General features: G+C 46.6%; 1 protein-coding gene and 1 long non-coding RNA gene across 2 annotated transcripts in view; one reads left to right on the top strand and one right to left on the bottom strand.

Moving 5' to 3' along the window:
- TNR (tenascin R) overlaps positions 1-23,727 on the bottom strand; it is a 410,417-nt gene that overhangs the window by 246,622 nt on the left and 140,068 nt on the right. The window lies entirely within an intron of this gene.
- Positions 13,422-14,392, top strand: LOC121011913 (uncharacterized). Its single transcript, XR_005781855.1, has 2 exons — positions 13,422-13,531; positions 14,193-14,392. It is a non-coding gene; the product is annotated as an uncharacterized LOC121011913 (long non-coding RNA).

Below are 23,727 nucleotides of genomic sequence, written 5' to 3'. Positions count from 1 at the left end.
GAAAGTGGGAGACAGAGAGGGAAGGGCAAGGCCATTTAACTAGATAGATGACCAGCTAATAAGAAGAAGAATCGCACTGAAGAAAGTAAACAAAGATTGATAAAAACAGATTAGGGGGGTAGGGGCTGGGCAGGGCAGGGGATATAAATAGACCAGAATATCAACAAGCTAGACCTGTGGATGGAAAGTGGTCATAAAATAGAATAGACAGAAAATATCAACAGTGTAAGTAGCCCGATGAATAGAATATGAAAATGACACAGGCAGGTAGGCGGGAAGCATCACTTTGGGAGAAAAGCGATGAATGAGGAGAGGGAGAAGGCATCCAGGCAGGAGCTGGTGGGGCTGCGGAGGGGGGACCCTGGCCACCTCCAGACCTCGCCTTGCTGCCTCCAGCCCTGTGCTTTGGCCCCTAACGGCCCCGGTGATGTGGCTTAATGAGGAGATCCCTGGAGCTGAACTAGAATTGAAACAAATGGAAATCCTGCCGGGATTTTCTCACCTTTACTGCACTTGCCATTGAGAGGAATTTAAAAGAGAGCCAGCCTGGCAATTACTGTGTCATCCTGTGGCTGAGAGGACTCTGATGCCAGGCCAGGTGGCAGGGCTGTGCCCACCCCAAGAGAGTTGGGCTGTCTCTGGGCAGAAGCCCCTTCCTCTCCCACCAGGGACCCCTGCTGTCATCTGACGCCCTGGCTCAGCTCACCCCAAAGTCAGATGCTCTTTGCCTTTACCATGGTGGTACCACCAAGTGTCAAGAAGTTTTTCTGAGCTTTATCGATATAACACTCTCTCAGCTAAGCAAAATAACTGACTCAGAGCCCTTCATCATTTCCTAGCATAAGTCCTGTTTATTCAGAGTAAAGGATGAAGGGAATCTTTCCTCCCTCCCTCCATCTAGTCCTTCCTTCCTGTCTGCCTGCCTGCCTGCCTGCATTTAAGATTTATGAAGCACATAGCCATTATTCTGTAACACGAGGCATTATATTAGGGCTACGGGAGGGTTCCAGGCTGTAGGGATGACGGGAATTCAAAGGCAAGCAGGGTGGGCTTTGAGGGGGCTTGAGGGATGGGCCGGTTCAGTAAGGGGATGGGGTGCAAGGCATTCCAGGTGGAGGTGAAGGCCTGAGCCAGGAAACACACAGTGTGTTTGGGCAACTCCAAATAGACCGTGTGGCAGGAGGAAAGGATTCAGGGAGGAGAGTGGTAGAGAGTGGTTTGGCTCAGTGAGGTGTCAGGGTCAGGAATGTGAACTTTACCAGCATCAGTGATAACACATTGAGGGTTCTGAGGGGGTAGAAACAAAGTCAGAGTTGGGGCGACGATGGGTAAAATGATGGGGAGGACACAGGGGATGGAGACAGGGAGGCCGCTTCAGGGGTCCACCTGGAAATAGAGAGCCACCATCAGGGGCAACACTGCCCATGCTTCCTTCTCGCCATCAGCACCTCTGAGCCCTCGTCTTTCCAACACTTCTTTCTCCTTGGGATGCCCAACTTGTATCCTTGTCCCCTGCAAGCCCTGCCTTTTATTCTTCCACTCCTTTCCCACCCCCTCCTTTCCCCCTCCATAGGGCAGCTTCAGTTTTTAAGGAGTATATTGGCCCTCACAGCAACTCAAACACATCAGAGATCCCTTAAAAGATGCTGAGGTCACGAGACGCCTGGGTAGCTCAGTCGGTTAAGCACCAACTTGGGTTCAGGTCATAATCTCGTGGTTTGTGAGTTTGAGCCTTGTGTCAGGGGCTCTGTGCTGATAGCTCAAAGCCTGGAGCCTTCTTTAGATTCTGTGTCTCCCTCTGTCTCTCTGCCCCTCCCCTGCTCGCGCTCTGTCTCCCTCTCTCTTAAAAAAAAAAAAAAAAGATGCTGAGGTCACAACAGTCTAAGCAAAGGAAAAACTAAGATGAGAACCCCACCATGAAGACCATCACCTGCCGAGATGACCCCAAGAACCCCACCATCTGACATCTACACATTGATTCAGGGACACAACTTCTGGGGGAGACTCAGGGAGGTGGCTCCAGCAGCTGACGCGAGACAACTTCATGCTTTCACGCGAGGCGTGGCCAATTATTTTGACAATTCTGTCTTGCCATGTCAGTTAAATGTTTTGTTCTGCACAACCTAACTTCACCCCAAACAGAGCAGGGGTAGGAGAACCAGGCTACCTTCTCTGTCTGCCTCTCCACACCTGCCACGGTGACGCGCAGCGGGTGAGAGCGCAGAAATACCATTTGAATAAATGAACGAAGCCCAACACTTATACCTGGGGGGTACCTATCTGCATATGAAACGTGATTAACTTTTTACAGAGATCCAAGGGAGGACTGTCATTCAAAGTAATGCCTTTGCTGATTCTCCCACCGCTCAAAATATCCTTTGAACTTCTCTTAGAATTATCTTCAGGACTAGCTAACGAGCCACACAAGACTAGCCGTCTTATTACATTATAATAACCCCGCGCACACGGAATAAGCCTTCCCTTCTTCAACAACTTGCAGCAAAGGAAAGCTAGTGGGACTCTTTTTACCCTCTTTCAAAGAAGTCCTTTTGTCACTGATTTTCTTTTGACCTTCAATATGGTCTATGGTGTTTATTTTCACCAGATTGGATTTTCATAAAGGGAGGAGGGGAGATGCATGAGTGACTATGTGCCTGTGTGTTTGGGGTCCATACAAGGAGAGCTTGCGTGGTTCCACCCCCCCCCCCCACCACCACAGTGTGCCATGTGTCTCTATTTGCCCCAACAGCTTTTTGAATTCTCACTACTGTCTTTCGAAGGCAAGGTGTGGAGCTTCCGTGTATTCTAACAGAAAGAACGGTGTGTTTCAAGTCTTCAGGAGGTCTCTGCTTTGAAAACAAACACAGAGCTGAGAGGTGCACAGTTGTGATTGACGGTAAGTAAGTTTTCTTCCCAGGTTTCCAAGTGGGAATCCTGCCAGTCTAGCCATCAGGACGGAAAGCTCAGTGGAGCAAGTGTGAGCTGACAACTGCTTTTTAAAAATTCACAGAAATGTCTGCATGGTGTTGGGGCTGACCCAGGCTTTGCCGAGCTTGCTGCCGCTGTGGTTGTGTTACCTGGAACTGGAGATGGGGCCCCTCATCCTCACCATCTGGCTGTGGCTGTGCGGGGCCTCCTCCTGCCGACCAAGGGCCTTGTGATGGTGTGCCGTGGACACATCAAGAAGCAGCCTCCACTCTAATCCGCACGCCCCCAGATGGGGGTTCATCTGAGCGGAGAACCGATCTTCCCTTGGCAAGCGGGCTGAAGGCTCTTGGCAAAGAAACTGAGTTCCAGCTCATCAGAAATTCTGTCTTCGGCAGCTACGAGCAGATGGATTGGGGCTTCTTGGGGTCAAGGCTTTGCGCTCCAAACTGAATATTTATAGTTGAAAAACAACATGTAGTTTGGGAAGAGTAAGGAAACCTCGTGGCAACGTGGGGTGGTAGAGAGAAAAGGTAGGAGTGCTCATCTCCACTCGGGGCTCCTTGCCTTGGCTTCACGGCAATGAAGTGTTGGAGTCTTTGGGGCAATTTTTCTTACCTTCCTAGGGTTCCGTTTCTGCATTTGTAAAATGACAGAGATTGGACAAGGTGATCAGGTAATAGTGTTGGTGGCAGGAGTAAAGTGACATGTTTTCTGCTAATAAAGAAAAATGAAGCTCAGGGACAACTCACTATAATTCCATCATGTTCTAGCTGCAGACCATCTTGGGCTAATCTATCTATATTCACATTCTGGGGACTGACAGCACATGTTTCAAATGCGAGGAGCCAGAATTAGAGATCTTGTCTCTGGCCCTGGACGAGAGCAAAACCAATCAGCTCCTACAGGTCAGAGCCTAGAACTCATGAAAATGACTTCCACCAAATCGGCTTATAAATTCTGGGTGGTGCCCAGAAATGTTCCTCTTCTTGGCAGCAAAATCTCAAAGCGAAATAAAATTAGAGCAGTATTCTAAAATATTACCTCGTGAATTTTCCTTTCGACCCTACAAGTCTCTCCCCTTTAAAACTAGACTAGCAGGCTACAACTAATGGCCCCAGGTCACCAAAGAACCTCTGGAGAACCAGGACTTGGATTTTTGACCTTGAGTTCCCGAAAGCCAGGGCTTGCTATTGCAAACAATGGCACCAGAGCTATTGTTGCATTATTGTTTTTTGTTTTTTTTTTAAATTTTTTTTAACGTTTATTTATTTTTTTGGGACAGAGAGACAGAGCATGAACGGGGGAGGGGCAGAGAGAGAGGGAGACACAGCATCGGAAACAGGCTCCAGGCTCCGAGCCATCAGCCCAGAGCCCGACGCGGGGCTCGAACTCACGGACCGCGAGATCGTGACCTGGCTGAAGTTGGACACTTAACCGACTGCGCCACCGAGGCGCCCCATTGCATTATTGTTTTAATACCAACAGTGGAGGTTTGACTATCGAGTGCAAGGGCTGGAGGACTCAAGCAAGGAATTCATACCTCAGTCCAGAGAAGCGGGGGGGTGGGGGGGTGGGGGTGGGGGGGGTGGATGCCTGAGGCAGTAAGAGGCAGTTTCCCCCTCATACAGGGAGGAGATAAGAATGTTCTGAGCTTTGGAAGGTGGTGCTGAAGAAGTGAAGGGGAGTGCAAAGGTTTCTGTGTGAGTGTCGACTGCACTCGGGGCTCCACCTTGAGGCTGAGACTCTGGGAACCCCACAGAGTGGGCAGAGAAGCCTTATCCATGCTTCTTGCCTGACCCACTGGGCACAGAGCCCCATGCCACCGTGGGGGTGCGTTGTTCACATGAAAGGGTGGCAGGATATATGTGGGCAGTGAGAGGTTCTGAGGAAATGGCCCCTCCCACGCCCCCCCGCCCCCCCCCTCCCCCCCCGGGGCTTGGCTGGCTCCCAAAGGGCCAGCAGGTCGTCTGTGCCTGAGTAGAACATAGAAGGACCAGAGAGTCAGGAAGTTCTGCCAGAGCAGCCAGGAGCAGGAAAACCCAGGCAGGGGGCTGAGCTGGCAGGGGAGCCTCAGAAAGTCACATTGTCTGTGAGAGGTGGAGGGAGCTGTGCGAGCCTGCTGAGCTGGCCCAGAGCAATAACAAACCTGTCACAAGAGTGACATGATGCCACGTGGACAAGAGATCCCCTCCTGATGCTAACAGCATACACAGTGCTCACTCCTGCCCACACCAGGGAGCCCAGAGCACCCCCTGAGAGGTGGATCCGAGGAGCCACGTGGGTCAGCACACAGGGAGGACAGTGTGTAAACTGGTCAGTGGAGACCATGGCAGGCCAGGGGTCAACGAAGACGGGGCATCAGAGACTTGAGCTGATTCTCGATGGTCAGGAAGAACCGGCTTGTTGCCTTGGTAGAAACAAAGTACCCCTGTCCTCATCTACCTGGTCACTCACTCCAGCTCTCTGGAGTGCTCGCTGGCCTCACCACAGTGAGGATCAGCCACTGTTCAGGTCCAAAACAGGAAAGGGACATCTCCAGCTGAGAGTTCACGCAAAGATCACAGAACTGATTAATCAGACTCAGACGCATATGTGTACAAGTGAGGTGTGGGATCAACCAGTGTCATAAGAAGTTCTAGGTCAACCTACAACACCATGACACAACAAAGAAGCCAGGAGGAGTGTGGGGGGATCCCGCCTGAGTCTGCAAGACATGGGCTATCTCTAAATGCCAGCTGTGTGACCTGAACACATTTCTTGTCCTCCTGAGGCTCAACGACCTCATCTGTAAAACAAGATGATAAAATACAAATCTTAAAGGGTGATGGTAAAGGGTTAAATCATGTCCCCCGAAAAGGTATGTTGAAGTCTAACCCAAGCACATGAGCATGTGGCTCTATTTAGAAATAAGACCCTTGCAGAGACAGTCAAACTAAAATAAAGTCCTCAGGGTGGATCCTAATCCAGTATGACTGGTGTCCTTATGAAAAGGGAAAATGTGTACATAAGGCAAGCATGGATAGAGGGAAGACAATGGGAGGACACAGGGAGAAGGCAGCCGGGTTCCTGGGGTGCTGCACCCACAAGCCAAGGGCTGCCAGGGAATGCTGACCAATACCAGAAGCTAAAAGAGGCAAAGGATTCTCCACCAGGAGTGCCTGGGTGGCTCAGTCAGTTAAGCATCCGACTCTTGATTTCAGCTCAGGTCACGATCTCACAGTTTGTGAGTCCGAGCCCAGCATCGCGCTCTATGCTGACAGTGCGGAGCCCGCTTGGGATTCTCTCTCTCCCTCTCTCTGTGCCCCTCTTCCACTTGTGCACGTGCACTTTCTCTCTCAAAATAATAAACATTAAAAAAAATCTTTTAAGAAGGATTCTCTGCCAGAGATGTCAGAGCCCGGGCCTGATGACACCCTGATTTTGAACTTCTGGCTTCCAGAACTTGAGACAGTAGTTTGTGTAGTTGCAAGCCATCCAGTTTTTGGTACTTTTTACGACAGCTCTAGGAAGCTATTACAGGCGGGTTGCAAAGTTTGAGTGCACGATATGTGGAATGTGTGGCCATAGCCGACTCTGAAAACCTGAAAGTTACAATAATAAATACTTGCTATTTTATGCTCAGATCCCTTTATGACCCTGGACACAGGGGCCCAGGATCTTCTGGTTCACAGACAACCGTGGTTCGTAAGAACATTTTCACTCCTACAACAATTAGAACAATAATAACAAAAAGAAGTTCTCAACATACTTTCTAGCCTATGGCCTCATTTTTTTTTTTTTTTTTTAAGACTGGCTTAATTTGTTCTAGGCTTTGGGGCTTGGGCTAATTAGTACAGCTGAATATATATTAGCTGCAAATGAACTTTCCTGCCTCTCCCACCCAGCCGTCAGCACAGGACCCCAGTTACAGATGCTTTGAAATCTCCACAACCACAAAGCAGAAAGCCGGATGGCAGTGTGCCTGTGCGTGTCCTCAGCTTGCTGGCTACCTTCAGCTGCCTCCCCCTGGATCGTGTGGACAAAAGCAAACATAAACATGAGTGTTAACGATGTGCAGGCATGTTCCGAGGACTTTACCCACGTCAACCCATTTCATCCTCTGAACAAAAATGGCAAAGCAGGAGCAGTTATTCACATTTTACAGATTGAGAAAGAGAGATGCACAGGAGCTGGGGAAGGTTAAGTAATTTGCCTGAGCTCAAACAACTAATAAATATAGAACCAGGACTGGATTTCAGCTCCTCAAACCAAAGCACTAAACCATGTTACTGTCATTTATTGCAAAAGTGGCTTCTGAAATGGCTCTGAAACAAAATTTAAAATGTGAGGGAAAATGTTGAGTGACCGTATGTCACCATGTGCCAAGAATATTGCACAACATCATTTTGTTAATTCTCATAGTAGCCTAAAAACAAAACTACCATTATTCTCATTTTATGGATGAGAAAGCTGAGGCAGAGAGAAGTGAAATAACTTAGGTGAGGTCCTACAGATCCTATCTTAGAGCTGGGATTTAGACTTAAGTTTGGTGAATCCAAAGACCATGCCCTTCTCACCCAGTCAGCCTGGCTCAAAAGACAGGGGAGACTGTCAATGTCATGTATTATAACCTCTTACCTACCCAGACAAAAAGTGCCTGCAGAAAAATCTGGTAAACGGTAGTCCTCAAGTATCTCCAGTTGCTAAAACAATCTATTCCCACCTGGACAGGCTATTTCTCTCTTCCTCCTTCCCTCCTTTCTTCCTTCCCTCCCTCTCAAACTCCCTCCCTCCCTGTCATTCATGAGTAGTCTAGAACAGTGTTTCCTAACATTTTCTGTATCATGGCATACAAGAAATAGTTTTGCCACATACGGCCAGACAGTCTAAGCTATTCAGCTCCAGCAGTGGGGATGTCCCAAGTGCTGAGGTGTGCAAAACCTGGGGCACACCTGTAACTCACCTGGAGGCCATAGTTAAGAAGCTTTGGTCTGGGAGAGGAAACCCCCTAAATGATGGGTGAATGTTAATACAGTATTGTGTGTCCTACAATGACAATAAGGGACTGGGAGATCACGGGAGGGATACTGAGCCAATCTTAGGTCATCAAGGAAGCCCTTAAGGAAGAGGGGCATCCTAGGCTATCATCTGTAGGAGGGGTTGATTTAAGCCTGGGAAAGAGATGGCTGCTGGGTAGGAGGACATGTACGGCTAGAGGAATCCCATTTAGAGTATTGGTGCTCCATACACACCTTGTATTATCTCACTTTTGTTTTTTCTATCTCCTTCTCTGATCTGGAATGCTTTCCTTATTCTTACCTTGTTATTCTTCCCTGGCTGGTATTTTCAGCCTATAAATAGCCCCCACAAATGGCCCTGCTTAGTCAATCTAAGATGGAAACAGTGGTCAACATCTTTATTAGAGTACGTTGCAGAGGCTTTGGTGTGAAGAGTCACAAAGCCACTGGTTGATGGTCATGTCGCTCTGTGATTAGAATGGTCTTTAAACCTCGTGGCACGGAGAAGCCACTCTGAAATCATTGTTGGCAATGAGACGAGAGCTCTGGGGATCAATAACCACCAGGGTACAGCAGTTCCTTCCTCATGTACCAAATTTGCCTTAAATAATGAAACACCAGCAACAGTCCATCAGTATTCTACAGCTCCGTGGGAAGTGATTTCATATACAGCTCTTTATTTTCTCAAACATTTTATTCTGACATTTATTTTACAACCAAATACCAAAGACTTATTTCTCTACAAAGCCTGCATTACACCGACATGATTTTTCCTTCAAGAAAACGTACCCATAAACAAATCATTGAATGAAAAAAGGAAATGCTCTGTGTCCTGGCACCGCTTGGCAGATTGCCACAAAAACTCCAGCTCACAAAAGTTGCTGGCCTAGAACATGTCTAGCATTTGGTAGGTACTGATTCTTAATGAAGAACTGCTAACTTAATTGAATTAAGAAAAGCATGATAATGGGGCGCCTCAGTTGGTTGAGCGTCCGACTTTGGCTCAGGTCATGATCTCACGGTTCGTGGTTGAGCCCTGTGTCGGGCTCTGTGCTGACAGCTCGGAGCCTGGAGCCTGCTTCAGATTCTGTGTCTCCCTCTCTCTCTGCCCCTCCTCCACTCGTGCTTCATCTCTATCTCTCAAAAGTAAATAATAAACATTAAAATTTTAAAAAGAGAGAGAGAAGCATGATAACAAGAAAGTGAGCTCTGGGCTCAAATGGACTTGGGTTGGAATCCCAATTCTCCACTGGTCTAGTTGAGTGAACTTGAGTGAATGGCTGAATTTCATTTAGCCTCAGATTTCTCCTTTGTAAAACTGGGGCAAAACCACCTGGCTCATAGATGAAGAGTAAATGGAATAATGTACCCAAGTGTCTAGCTCAGAATTATGAATGAAAGATACACAAACAATGGTACTCTTCCCTTCTTCCTTCAAATTCGTCGATCAACCAAGCCGCGTCGTACACGCCAATAGATTATTGGCCAATCAGAGCAAGAATCGAGCAAACTTCTGTACCCTGGGTCAAAAGATGGAGTCTTGAAAACAATATTTTTTCAAAAGCTGCGCAGGTGATTATAGTGTGCAGCAGGGTTGAAAAGCACTGAACTAGAAAAATGAAACTGTTCTGCTCTATTCTGGTCTGCTGCTGTGCAGGATGTGGCATTCCATTCTGGTGCATGTCCAGTAAAAGAGGAAATAGGGAGGGCCACCTGCACAGTGAAACACACACTAGAATGACAAGAGCTCAAGGGCCAGGTTGATTAGCTCAACCAATTGAAGATGAGGAGGAGCCAGTGGCCACTCTCTTCAAATATTTGAAGGGTTATTCTATAAAGACAGATTAGGCTTGTCCTCCATGATCTAAAAATGTCAATCACTATGAATCAGGGGTTCAAATCATCTATGACCAAAGGCAGTGAGTTCACAGTCACTGGAGGAATTCAAGAAGACATTGCACGACCACTTGATGGGGATGGGAAGGAAGGGATTCAAGCATTGAATAAGTCATTGGACTAGTCTTAGTAACCTCTCTCAAAACTTGTGGCAATAGCAGTGTGATTAATTTTGAGTGAGTTCTTGACAAAGACACTTATACCACAGAAGGATGAAGAAATTCAAGTCATCATTCTCTGTGTGTCTCTACCTTGGGCCCTCCTAGTCCACAGGCTTTGGGGACATATCCTTTGGACACAGCTAGAGCACATGTGTCACTCTTGAAGGTTGCAGCTAACAGATCGTATCACATAGTATGGCTGGTAGGATTATTAAATCATCTAGACCAGTGTTTTACGTCATTTTTTTTTATAAGCAGTGGGAACTCTCCCTGTTTTTAAAAACAAATCCTGCATGGGAATCTAATAAGTGATGGAAATCAGGATGCTCTGGATAAAACAGGGGAGCTTCACAATTCTATCTGTGACCCCTAAGAGAGCTTCTTATAGCCCTAAGGTCTCATAGTACAGGGTTTAAAAACCATAATCTTGCAGATTAACCCCTTCTTTTTACACACGAATAATCTGAAGCTCAGAATGGCTAAATAGCATGGTCAGGGTCACACAGCTAGTGAGAGCAGAACTGGGCCCAAACGAAGCTCTTCATCCTGGGCCCGGTGCCTTTCCAAATATCCCACACGAACGCCTTCAACTAAGGACAAGAGTGGCTTCAGACCTGGCTGTAGGGTCAGTTCTTGGGCATTTATCTATGACAACAATGATATGTAAAAGACCCCAAAAAACTAATTTCAACCCAAAACGTCAACTTTCCCCCCAGGGGTGCACATTCTGTGTTGCTGGTGGTGGATGTGGATTTACTCTAACATCCAGTTTCTTACTCAGTGTCTGTCCCCAGTGATCAAAGCCTTCTGTTTGCAAAGTGACCATCTGGGGGTGGGGATGGAGGTAGCTCTTTGTCTTTACACCCAAACCATGGATGGGTCTCAAGTCTTTGACCCACAGCAAGGTGCTTGGACTAACTGAGCAAGATACATGCAGCTGACTGGAGTTGGGCCATTGTTTTGCGTGTCTTCCTCTTCTCTCAACTTGGGAAAGGGTTCTGATTGCACCACAGGCAGAAAATAGAATGAAAAAGGATCTGGAAAGCACACAAGGGTAATTCTCACCATAAATACTAAAACTTTGGGTAACTGGCAGTTCAATCTGCAAAGTTTTTTCAACTATTCACTTGCTTATTCACCCAAATAAAGACAAATCAGTATTTTCAAATTTTCCTTTTGCCTCAGGCTCCAGTATGATTCAGCACAATACTCTTATTGATCCCATCTTTATTTAAAATGTAGATGTTTTGTGGGGCACCTCAGTGGCTCAGTCAGTTAAGTATCGACTTTGGCTCAGGCCATAATCTCACGGCTTGTGAGTTCAAGCCCTGCACTGGGCTCTGTGCTAACAGCTCAGAGCCTGGAGTCTGCTTTGGACTCTGTGTCTCCATCGTTCTCTGCCCCTCCCCTGCGCGTACTCTGTCTCTCCCTCAAAATAAACATTAAAAAAAGATTAAAATGTAAATGTTTTGTTCATCTCAGATTCTTTTGCATTAATTTTGATTTTTAAACACATTGCATTAAATATTATCTATTTTCATTACTAAGAGTTTTGGCACCACCCACCCTTAAGTTCTGCTCCCTAGGCAAGCACCTCACTCACCTCCCACTAGTCCCATCCAGACATTGGTAAGAGCACGAGGGCACAAAATATAAAGAAGATATGTGCCTATTTTCAAGTAGTTCTCAGGCTAGTTGGGAAAGACAGGTAAACAGCTAATTGAAACATAAAAATTTCTGTAATGGAACTATGTACAAGGGACAGCGTTGGCCTAAGGAAGGACGGATCCACTTTGCTGGGGTGGGGAGTTGGCAACGGGGAGGAGAAGGGCACTCCAGGCTGAAGGAAACGTGTGCTCACAGAAGGACGGATGTAAAGGCAAGATGAGCCCTTCCTTACAGCTGGCAGGAGTGCGATGTGAAAGCACAGGGAGAATGGCCGAAGGTAGGCTCCAAGAGGCGAGCAGAAGACAGGGCTGCAAACACGGACTGAATACCTTGCATGTGCTCAGTGCTCTGTGTGTCTTCACAAAGCATGAGTCATAATCTGCGCTGAGAAAAACTCACTTTAATTGCAGCAGACAGGGCATGTCATAGGGAAAAAGAAAATAAAACCAGGTAACTAACAAAGGGTGCAGGGACAGACATCAAGAGGACAGTGGTTTCAAGGAAGGCACACTCAGTCCCTGTGGACTGTGAGGGGACATCAAGAGGAGGTAGCCCTTAATTTTAGTGCTAAAGGAGTTCACAAAATCCCAAGACTTCATATCCTCCTCTCTGATGGGATGTGCATGTCTGCATCTCTATGATGTAAGAGCTTCCATTCACTCTTCTTTGTGAATGCAGTCTACAAGCTGACCTAGAAGGAAGAGCCCTCTGCAGCCCTCACTTGGAACGGAGCCAAGGCTCTGTTTCCCTGGAACATAATCCCAGCTGACTGTCTTTGCTGGATGAGCACAGCAAAAGGTATAAATAACAGCAGCAATGAACCCCTCCCAAGACTGCTATGGGATTAACAAGCCCTGGAGACCCTGGCACTCCAAGCCCTGCAGAAACTAGTGCTTCAATTGCTATTATGAGCAGCCTCCCAGCCATGGCTCCTTTAGCACATGCTGTTAGATAATCTCTCCAGACTATTGCTGGGAGCCATCAATCACCCCGTGCCTGTCTCCTTGCCTGAGGCCTGGGAAGGGAGGGGAAGAGGCTTGGTAAGGACAGTGAGGGGTAGGACATGAAGGGGTCAGCAGACTTTCTCCTCTAGAATAGTGGGGGGATAGAATGCGGGCTTTGGAGTCAGCCAACATGGGTTTAAACTTGGTTTCCCCATCTAGTGTATGCACAGTAATAGGGCTGTTGATAAATACCTCCGTTCTTTAACTGGGCACACAGTAGAACTGGACTTCTCAGCCCCTTTGGAGCCAGGTGTGACCATGGTGCTTTGGCCATGGGTATGAGGGGAAGTGATGTAGAAGAGGGGGTGTAAAAGCTAGTGGAAAATTACCACACTCTCTTCCCTCGCTCCCCAACCATAGCAATTGAGGACACATGTGTCAATTTTAATTTAGCCTGGGAGTCTAAGTGACAAGGGTAAGCAGAGACTCCTGCTGACCTCTCTTCAACATGAATGAGAAATGAACTTCTGTTTTGTTAAGCTACTGCAGTTTGGGACATTTTTGTTATGCGGCATTACATAGGTGATCCTGACTAGTTCAAGGCAAGTTAAGTTGTTGCACTTGTGGAAGGCTCTGTTTCCTCACTTGCAAAGTGGTGGTCATCATATCTTTCCTATAGAGTTATTGTGAAATCTCTAAGAAATAATTAGGATAAAATCATTAGCAAGTACTCAGCCCATTCTAAGTACTTAATCATTGTTAGCTCAGGTGCTGGTTATTATTATTGCCATATTATTATCACCTTCACTATCATACTTCTTTTCTTAGGCTCTACCTGGTCCTAGTTTCTGCAGCTCTTCTCTATCCCAGGTGGAAGCATCTATCCTCCGTGTAGACTGAGCCCTGCTCTCAGGTGCTGAGACCAGGTCCATCTGAAGTAGGTTTGGAAGCTGTTTTAATTCAATAGTCTCTGGTGGTACCTAGCTGTCCCTCCCTACAGAACTGTCATTCTGTGCATCAGCTTCAATCACTGGGCTTCTTCCAACTGCCTGAAGCCCTGTGCCTCCCCCATGCTCTGCCTCAGAAATGGTAACTGGACGCTCATGTCTGAGGCTGCCGTGGCTACCTTCTTAGTGGTTTATGTTCACAGCTAGCTGTCCCATACGTGCAGCTGGGACCCTGTCCTTGAAACCTGCTGGGGCCATGCTGCCTTCTGGCCTGACATCCTGGTTCAGGCCTCACACCCATAGAGTCCTCACTGTCATGCTCTGGTCATTCTAGGGCTGTGCACTGACCCCTGGCTGCTGATCCCTTGACCGACCGTGGCTGCTGCTTCTTTGCTTTGCTTCCCAGAGTAGCTTTTCTTTCGGCAGCTGTAGCTGTGTCTGTGATCTGCTAACTTTGCCAGAGGGTGACTTGCTCATATTTGCACTTCCAAGGCTTGGCAGGCAGTAAATACTCAGAAGACATTTATCGAATGATGATTGAATGCATGAATGAATGAATGAATGAATGAATGAATGATACAATGGAGTCATTGACCTTAATGCTGGGAATAACATTGAAGCTCATCTAATCTAAACCCTTCTCTTTTTCAGAATTGAAAACTGAAGTCCGGAACCACATAAACCCCTTAGAAGCAAAGTGGAATGTGTAACCAGGATCCTGACCCCCAAATTGGCCCAGCCCAGGAAAGACCAGGGGAACACGCATTCTACCCCACCTTCTGCCATGCTCAAGGGCATAAAATCTCTTCATGTTCTCCAAGGCCAATAGTAAATGCCATCTTCTAAGACTACATGAGAAGTCTTTCTTTTCTTTTTTTTTTTAACATAAAACAGAAACAGAAAATAAGGTAGTATGGCAAAAAGGGAACTATGCAGAGAAATACTTTTGTTAATTCTATTTTTCTCAACTCACTAAAGTATACAAAAGGGAAATGTGTTTGAGTAAATAAGGAATATACTGAGTAGAGGAAGAGGACAGTGCACCTTCCTTTTGTTCCCATGGACTATGCAAGCCCCTGGAGCTGGGGCCGGCCTCCTGGCCTTCACTCTGCCTGGGCTGCCCTCCCTGCCTGCCTTCTCCAGCACCCCAGGTCCCACCGTGGGCAAGGCATGAGGAAGTGTCTGGGAACATACCAACTGCTCCCTCCGTGCTCATAAAGACCTCCCTCCTCTGAAGCCTGTATGATGGCCCCTGAGCATGTATTGCGGGTACAGTGTGTGATAATACTGTATACAGTGATCTCACATTCCCTAGTCTTTCTGCCACAAATCCCTGGGCTCCAGTCTCCCCATTCCTGGCCCCAGTTGTCTGCAAGGTAAAGGCAGACTTTGTATTAATACTTCCCCCTGTGTGCCTGGGACATTGTCCATCATGATTCCTGAGATTTGGTTGGAAGAGAAAAGTCCTCAGAAGCACACAGCCTATGTCTCCTGAGAAAGAGAAGATGAGCAAGAAAGTGAAAGAGAGTGTGCCTGCCTGGGGGTTTTCCTAGCTTCTGTGGGGATGATGAGCTCCGGAACCAGGCTGGAGCAAGGTGGAGTCTCTGGTCCCTTTGAAGGTGCCTTGCTCGGGAAGTGGTTGGGGCATCCATACACCCCAGATGTGGCCTCATTCTGCAGAGATGCTTTCCACCCACCAGTGTTCCAAATACCTGCTACAGTGGGACTGTCCTCCAGGGCTGAGCGCACCTCCTTGACTCAAGGCAGCCAGTATCTTCCTTCCCCAGTTTGTAATGACAGATAGCTAGGAGTTCCCATACCTTGGGCTGTCTGGGCCAGTGCATGTGTGTATGTTGTTGGCCTGATTATTAATGGCACCCATTGGATGACACTCCTTGTAGGTAACTGCATCCCAGTGGGAACCTGAGGGGCCCCTGGCTGGAGGACCTGGTGGCTCTCTCACTTTCCCAGCTGGGGCCGCACGAGGGGGTCTTTGTGCTCACTCTCTCCCCATCACTCATTTGGGCAGCACTTTCCTGAGGGTCGATCCCTGTTGCCCTTTACATCACTGTTTCCTTTTGCTATTAACCATCATTCAGTGTAGAGCCTCACGGGTATTAGAGATGAGGCGACTGAAGTTCACCAAGGTTAAGTGACTCCTTCAAGGTCCCAGCTCAGGGCTGGAGCCTGACAAGGGCCCAGCCACCTTTTTTCTTGGGCTTAGTGTTCCAGATTGGGGAAGGAGAAGTTATTAGTTTCAGGCAGGGTGTGATTTTTAAAGCCCCATCTTTTCCTCCCCTCCTGCCTGTTCCTTGAGATGGCCAAACAACCAGTTCTTCAGGGGGAGTATTTACTCTTCTGGTAGCTTCTGGCTGATGTTTAGGGGGTATCTACTCACGTAGGTGCAGGAAGACAGTTCCATGCTGTCCTTGGTCACAACAGAAAGGAAGCACCTATTCACTGTATCTTTCTGACTGGGCTTCTCCCTTGACACTACCTGTTGAATCTCTTCTAAAGGGTATAGAGAGGGGCAGGATTTCTCTATGGAAGGAATTAAAGGTAGCAATGTGATTGCAAAGCAGCAGGTGTGGGGACATCTCACAGCTTAAAGTATTGGCAGAGAAAGCATTTTGCTGTTACTTAATGTCTATACTTGTGACAGTGGGTGGAGGATGCTGCTGGCAGTCATGGCCGAGCTCAAGTCAGCTCCCCACCCTCCAACTAGCCCTTCACACTGTTCACGCTATCCTTGTAAACCAAGCCCCATACTGAGGCAGTAAATGGAGACATAGACAAGTCACAGAGTGTGCAGACACACAAACATAACCCAACCCATGCCAACAGTTTGACCCTTGAAGTGCAGCGGAAAGATAGAGACCCCTCTGTGTCAGGCCCTCCTGACGTCTACCAAGTGGTGTTATGGGCAAATAGCTCCTGCAAAAATAGAGTCTAATGCGGGAAACTCAGCACCTCCATCAGCCCAAGTTTTAGGAGTTACACTGGCATAGCTTGATTGGCTGTCAATCCCCTTATCAATGAGCTCCCTTTACTGGCTGAACAGAAATCAATAAAATTGCATTTAAAAACCTTTTTTTTTTTTTTAACTTATTTATTTTTGAGAGACACGGTGTGAGCAGGGGAGGGGCAGAGAGAGAGGGAGACGCAGAATCCGAGAAGCAGGCTCCTGGCTCTGAGCTGTCTGCACAGAGCCCGAGGCAGGGCTCAAACCCACGAGCCATGAGATCATGACCTGGGCCAAAATTGGACCCTTAACTGGCTGAACCACCCAGGTGCCCCAATATAAAATTGCATTTTAAAGGAGACTGTCTCTCACAGATCTTGTCCATGGCAAGCCTGGTGTCCCCATTGGCCTTTGTCCTCTGTTCCTTTGTCTGTGCAGAGGAGATGTGTGGGCGTCTTCTGCATGGCAAGTATGGCCCAGGATCATCTGTTTTCTCTGTGATAGAGAAATGTTCCCTGAGTTCCCCTCTGCAGCACCGAGTGCCCTCCCAAACAGATGAAGTGCAGGCAAAATATTTCACTTTCATGACTCCAGAACTTGGGACTGGCAGTGGTGCTGAATTTCTTTGATTAGACTTAATTTCCGTGGCAACTGTTCACCCCTAAAGCTACGTGATGATCTCGGGAGCACCCAACAGAAGAGGGCTTCTGTTTTCTCTTATGCCTCCCTGTTGCTATAGCATCTCGTAGGAGATTCCTGTTTTTCTTTCTCTTTTTTTTTTAAGATTTTATTTTTAAGTAATCTCTACACCCAACGTGGAGCCCAAACTCACAACCCCACAATCAAGCATTGCATGCTCTTCCAACTGAGCCAACCAGGCTCCCAGGCAGATTCTTGTTTCTTGACATAAAAAATTTTTTTTTATCTTCCCCAAGTTCTTTGAGCCCCCCTGCACACTTTCTAAAGGAACAGGGAAATGCTGAGTGTGCAAATTGTATCATGTAATTTTCCAGTTTTCCTGGTGGGGGGATTGGAAACGTTAACCTGGGGCCCTATAGAAATTATGTCTCTTTGACCTTTATTTCCCCTCACTCCTTTCTATTTATAGATCAGTCAGTATAGAGAAAAACCAGAGTCCTCCAAGACATTTAATACGCTCTCCCACCTCCTGGTTTTTGCTCTTGCTCTCATCCCCCTGAATGCCCTCTCCACCTCTCATTTGTCCGGACCTTCAGAATCTACCCATTATTCAACCTTTCCCCTACTACCATTGCTCTACGTTATGCTTCCTTTTTCTACCTCCTAAAGCATTTCTTTGTAAACTCCTGTTCTTGTAATGCTATGTGTTTCAGGTATATAACAGTATTCTTTCAAGTAAGATACAAACTCTTTGAGGATCAAAATTATTATCGACAATAGGTATTTGAATTGCCTCTGCCCTGGTAGGAAGTGTGTCCCATGGAAGAAGATGCAAAGAGAAGCCAGACTCAGAAAATTAAAGCAAAACTGTCAGCTACATGAGGGCAGGGATTTTGTTTTGTTCACTGCTTAAAACACATGAAGGCTGAATGAGGCTTAGAAGTTGTCCAGACCAGTCCTTTCACTTTATAAATGAGCCTCAAAAGCTAACAGCAAAGGAGCCCAAGAATGTGTCTAAACTGGAACCTAGATGAAGCCCCCTCTTGGAGATCTCTCCCCTACCCCATGCTTCCCCCACAGCAAGAGTTTAGCATCAAAGATTACATGTTGGAAAATAGATGTTTTCCGGTTGGCTTTGACTACACCTGACTCAGCTGACTTTGCACCTGCATCAGCTGACTGCACCTGACTCAGCTGACTTTGCACCTGCATCCCCTCTTCCAGTGGCCAGGAGTGCTGGCCCTCAAAAGTCTGTTCCATCCTCTTGGTCTTAAGTTTGTAATGAACCCACAAAATTATTAGGTTGGATTGGACTGAAGTGAATTAAGCAGTGGAGACAGTGTTGTTACAGCCAAGAGAGACAGTGAACTTGATTCTCAGGCCCTGGTCCCACTGGTTAAAAATGAAACAATAGGGGTGCCTGGGTAGCTCAGTCGGTTAAGCATCTGACTTTGGCTCAGGTCATGATCTCATGGTTTGTAGATTCAAGCCCTGCATGGGGGTCTGTACTGATGGCTCAGAGCCTGGAGCCTGCTTAAGATTCTATGTCTACCTCTCTCTCTCTCAACCCCTCCCCCACTTGTGCTCTTTCTCTCTCCCAAAAATACATACATACATACATATATAAGAAGCAATAATAAAACATAGGGTTTACTGAGTGCTCCTGATATGGCAGGGTCTTAGCTTTTTCTATATATTTTCTCACTTATTACTCACAACTTCCCATGAGGCAGGTGCTCTTATTACTGATTTTGTAAATGAGGAGACTGAGGTACAGAGAGAGAAATTAAGCAACCCATGGAAAAGGAAAGGAAATACCAAGACGGAGATGGGGAAATTGTCAGGATTCTACGATTCTTCTGTTATCATAAGAATCTATGGGTCTCATACAGAAAAACCCATTTTTTCCCACCACTGTGGTTGGAAAATCCACATGAGTTTAAATCGAAGGTTGAAAACAATTCCCCATGAGCCAGATGTTTGCTTTGGCTACACAGTGTTAAAAAGAAAAAAAATTTGTGAATAACATTTAAAATTGGTAGATGGTTTATGGAATTGTTGATTTTTGGTTTCTCTTGTAAAACTGGTGGAAAACTGTGTTTCTGTGCTGCAAGAGGTAGCTGGAGCTGAAGAATGGCGGGTCCTTCAGACAGTTTCCCCAGTCCCCCATAATGCCCTCTATGTGCTACCTCTCCCCAACATGGAGCTGAAGAGATTCAGAATATGCCACGTTGAAATATGCCCACTCTGACACGAGGATTATTTTAAATTGAATGCAGCTAAGAGAAAGCAAACATGGGCTGAGCTCTCTGCTGCCCCCCTCCCTGCCTGAAAGGGAGCATAAATTCCCTGAAGGTGAAGGTGGCCCCCTGCACATTTCCCACAGCAGCAAAGGCAAAACAGCCTTTCTAGCAAAGACTAGCCAGCACCAGGAAAGAGTTTATACAAACTCACTTGACTAATCCTTATCTTCCATTAGCTTCCCCCACATATTTACCTCTCCACAGTGTGCAACCGCCAAAAGCCTAAGTCCCTTTTCTTTGGTCTTATCACTTCTTTACAAAATTATCATTCTTCTTTAAGATGCTCTAGAAGCCCCAACTTCCAACTACCCCTGTGAGTTATTCATCACCTACTCCTTCTATGTGCATGTGCCATGCGTGTGCTAATAAACTTTTGTAGGGGTGCCTAGCTGTCTCAGTCGGTAGACAATCTCAGGGTCATGAGTTCAAGCCCCATATTGGGCGTGGAGCCTACTTTTAAAATAAATAAATAAATAAATAAATAAATAATAAATAAATAAATAAATAAAAAATAAATAAATAAAAATAAACTTTTGTTAGTTTTTCCCTTGTAATCTGTCTTGTGTCAGCTTAGGTTGCAGGGCCCCATTCAAGAACATAAAAGAGTACAAGGAAGAAGATTGTCCTCCCTTAAAAGGCACACTTGGTTGTCATGATGCCTGACCTACTTCCCTCCATCATATTGCCCGCCAGGCCCCCAGAATCACTTCAGTTTGAGATACCTACAGTGTGTACCTACAGTGAGTTCTATAGTGTCTTTTCTGCTACTCAGGGACTGATTCTTCATAAGAAAAAGGACCCTAAAAGTCTTCTGAAAATAAATGATCTTTCTAAATTAGAAGGATGAATTATTGCCAAAATAACAAACCTCATTTTCCAGTGTGGGAAAACCTGTTGGAATAATTTCTCTAGAAAGAAACAATTTCGTTATATGGAAAAAGCGGCCTCTGTTCAGCAACCCTTGAATGGCAGCATCAAACATTAGAACCTTGCCAAACCAATTTTCCCCTTTCAAATTTAACACTGCTCCATTTATCTCAGTGGGGACTAAAGACCAGCTAAATTTGAAGTCATAAAGCTGAGGCTTTTTGAATGATTTTGGTCAAAACAGCTCCTTTGTAAGCAGGCAAAGTGTGCTTATTTAATGTTCTTCCTTCTCAAAGGAGACTAAAGAGAAATTTCTAAAATTTTCCCCAAACATTTTGCCTCTGAGCGGATTATAAAGGTGGAGAATTTCAGCTGGAAAAGGGAAGCACATTTCAGAATGTTATCAGCTCTCAGAAATAGGAGATTATAATGGAATCAGGGTTTCTCCCCCTTGCCTGTGACTAGTGCGCTTCTGTAATCACTATAATAACGATGCTTTGCATTTGCATTGCTCCATTCATTCTTCTGAGGGACTCAAAAAGCTTTACAAACATTATCTCATTAAATCCTCTCAACCTCCCTGTGAGGCAGGTAATGACCAGAGAGATTATCCCTGAGGTACAAGGTTCCCTTGGGCGGGGCAGGGATGAGACGAGCTGCCCATAATCCCAGGCCAGGTCCCCACCAGGCTGGAAATGGAGCTCTGGTCTACAGAATGCTGGATGGAGCTTCATGTGAAGAACAGTGTTTCCTAGGGGATGTCAGCAGTGACTTCGTTCTCCCACGTGTCCTTGCAGGCCTCCCAGAGGCTCATGCAAAGGGAAACCATGTCTGGGTCCTCCCATCTGGAAGCTGTCTGGGGGCACTGCGGACAGAGGAGGCATTCAGTGAATATCACTGAATGCGTGAATGCCACTTCAGTCCCAAGACATCCAGCTGCACTTGGCCGTGCTAACGTTTCAATTATACCCAAGGGCTGAATTTTCAGAGGCTTTCTTTCCTTTTGAGACACTGGAGCTCATTTTCAAATGTGGCAGTGGGTATCTATACCTGGTGGTGTTTTCGGTGGGGGCAGATTGAGATACCGAGGTAAAAATCTTGCTGAGGGGTGTATTGGGAGTGTATTTATGGGGAAAGGGGTAATTAACTGGACCAATCATGTAAATTAGCTCAGATACACTGGCCTCCAGAGCAACTGGCCTGACCCCAAAGGAAAGTAAATGGCAGTGGAGGAGGGGAGGGGAGCATGGGGAAGATGATGAATTTTAATAAATGGGAACTACTGACTTCTGTAGTAACATTACTACTCAAGGCTCAGGATTCTCATTTCTATTCTGTCTTCCCTAGAGAATAGATGGAAGAGTCGGAAAAAATTGAGCAGACCGTTGAGCTGGCTACGGTCTTTACATCCAACTTTTCAAGGGGTTCTCAAGAAAACATAATCTTTGGTCATCTCTTCTGGACCTCATGTTTATCATCATCTAATAATTCTTACAGATCACACAAGGGCACAGTGTATAGAAAGCTGTTTACAACATCCGTGCTTTGGGTGGACGAGACGTGTAGTTAGGAACAAAAGTAATAGTTTCCAGAGGCCAAATGTATGAACATCTCTCAGGAAGTAACACCATGCAAATGCAAGGTGTCTTCTTACCCGTGATTTCACTGTAGACCTCATTTAGCTCAATTCCTTACCTCAGTTCAATTAAACTATTATTTACCACACATTCGTCAAAACTAAAAGCCAGACAAGGTTACGTGACTTGGTCAAGATCACTTCATTAGTTACATCATTGAAAAAATAAAAACAAATCAACTCACTGGAATTAATGTTGCTATTTTTCATGGGACACAAATAAAGGCGATATTAAGCACTGCATGAATTCATGTTAATGAAATCCAGTTATGGTTTTTAATCAGCATGCTTTTTATGCCTTCAAGGCCTTGGGCATGAGCATAGAATATGTGCCTATTAAACATACAGATGCCCCCTATTAAACGTACAGATACCATATAGATGGTAGGCAGATATGAAACAGGGCATCGGGATGTTAGAACTGAAGTTTTAAAAGACTGTGAGAGTCTAAAACTACAGGCCAACATAAATACAGATACATTTTTTTTTTTAGGTAGGGACTCTGCATTTAGTTTCTAAGCCTGTCATGCAAGGACAGAATATGGGTCCCATAGGACATTAGTCCAGAGATTTTACTAAAACGTTGTGCATGTATATTCACCCTAAGGGAAGATGCTCAAAACAGCCAAGTTCTGACTAAGACCCATTAATCCAGGCAACCAAACACTTGGTGGCATGTGAATCACTTTGTCACTCTGTGACAAATCTCAAGACCCTTAAATCTTCGCATTTTCTAGAACGTTCTAAGGAACTGTAAGCTGCAGGTGGGCCGACACCCAGCACGGGAAGCCTTGGCAGAGGAGATGAAACCTGAATGCCCTGAAACATGATGCATTCTGAGCTACTCCTAGTCTCCAAGCTACAGGAGCCAAAGGGCTTCCCCCGAGGTCACACATCCAGTAAATGGATAGTGGCCTCCAACTTCACCCCTCACTGGCCTTCCATTTACCCAGAGGCAATTCCTAAGGGCAGGCTGCAGCCCCAGGAGAGATGTGAGGCTGGTCTGGGGGTTTCGTAGCAGGAGGGAGGGGGGGCCGGTGCCAGCCTCGGTGGGGGCTGGTTCAGAGGCTCCTCCCTTTCTGGAGCTCCTTGCCTGGTGGAGACGTCACAACAAGGCCACAGGGGCAACGGCACAGTGGCCCCACCGAGGCAAACATGCCCCCTTTGCTTTCACCTCAGGTACTTAGAGGACTCTGAGGAGCTGTTGGAGTTGTCATGACAACAGAAGCAGGCCATTAGAGCTTTATGCGAAGATGTGAGGACTTGGGGGTCTGTAGTTCCTGCGTGTGGCTGAACGGAGCGCATGGGATTAATGGGGTCACAGCAGCGGTGCACCTGTCGTGCGTCAGCGGTAATGGGTCCGGCCCCCTCCTCCTCCTGCTCCAGGGGGCAGGGTGCGACCCAGGGGGGAGATAGGGTCTGGGAACAGCCCAGGCTTCTTTCTAAGTCCCGGTGGGCAGGATCCCTGACAACAGGTCTCACAACTGTTTTCTGTACTACTTGAGACCAGAAGACGCACTTCCCAGATAGCAAGGGCAGTTTGGTTTCATGGCAAGAGGATGGTACCATTCAGAAAGGAGGCAACCCCTTAGCTTGGATAGGTTGACCCAGGCTCGGGCGCTGGGGTTGTTTGACAGGAGGGCAGAGGGCTGGGCCAGATGGTACAGAGTGCCTCCTTAGGACTTCCATTTGACTGCATACCTATCCTGGCATCCTTTACGTTTGAGCACTTTACATAGTGATCATAGTACTCAACAGCACAGATTCCAGAGCTGGACT

This window comes from Herpailurus yagouaroundi, unplaced genomic scaffold (assembly GCF_014898765.1).
Source record: "Herpailurus yagouaroundi ecotype Mexico unplaced genomic scaffold, PumYag 195, whole genome shotgun sequence".
NCBI lineage: Eukaryota > Metazoa > Chordata > Mammalia > Carnivora > Felidae > Herpailurus > Herpailurus yagouaroundi.
Note: the sequence above shows the minus strand (reverse complement) of the source record. Positions and strands in the feature narration are given on the sequence as shown.